This window comes from Gavialis gangeticus, unplaced genomic scaffold, assembly GCF_001723915.1.
Source record: "Gavialis gangeticus isolate Ggan-Ray unplaced genomic scaffold, GavGan_comp1, whole genome shotgun sequence".
Lineage (NCBI taxonomy): Eukaryota > Metazoa > Chordata > Crocodylia > Gavialidae > Gavialis > Gavialis gangeticus.
Window position 1 is genome coordinate 123590855 of NW_017729022.1, and position 850 is coordinate 123591704.

The window sequence follows — 850 nt, forward strand, 5'->3', positions numbered from 1 at the left end:
AGGAAATGAACGGATTTTCGTAGACAAGAAGGCGTTTGTTTGGAGGGCTTTCCACAAAAAATTAAGGGCGGGATAAAGGCAGGAAGTCAACGCGAAGAGATGTTAATTGTCCTCTTTAAAAGTGGTCTGTGGCAGAACGGATTGTGGCGGGGATCCCGGCTTCCTCCGCTTTACACCACTCGGGCCCGTCGCAGCAGAGCCGCCTGGATGCGGGGTCCAGCACCCCGCAATCAAGGGCCGGGACTGGGTTTCTTCCCTTCCCCCTGCTCTGGTCCCCACCTCCCCCCGCTTCGCTTGCAATTCCCCACGTCTAGCGTGCAACTATTGAAGGGAATCAGATAACCTGATAATGAGCTGGAAACCCCCTTAAGCCAGGGAAATAACTTACTTTCATTACCTATTGACTGTTGGGCTTAGTGGTAGACCTGGTGTGGATTTTTCGGGTCTTTTCAAGAGGCCCGGTCAATGCAAAGCTAATCCAATATTGACAAAGTATAAGAGCAAGTCTCAGCTGTGTTTCTGAAGGGGCCGGGGGTTGGGGACCAAGCAGCGCCGGGCTGGCCGGGAGCCCCCACCGGCAGTCCGGATCCAGGCTGCTCCCTCGTGGCGCGATGCTGCAGATACTCCTGAAGTGGCGCCGCGGATTAGATAGTGTACCCCGCGCTATGGCAGGAAATATGCACTTGTGGCTTCATAAGAGTGACACTCTCCCCGTGTCGATCTATCAGCTCGCTTTATCCCAGCATCTGCAAATAAGGGGAAAAGAAGTACCCCCCCACACACACATCTCCCCCACCGGCATTATCATCCAGCCGGTGTTATCTTCCCCAGGAAACAATCTAGTTTTTAT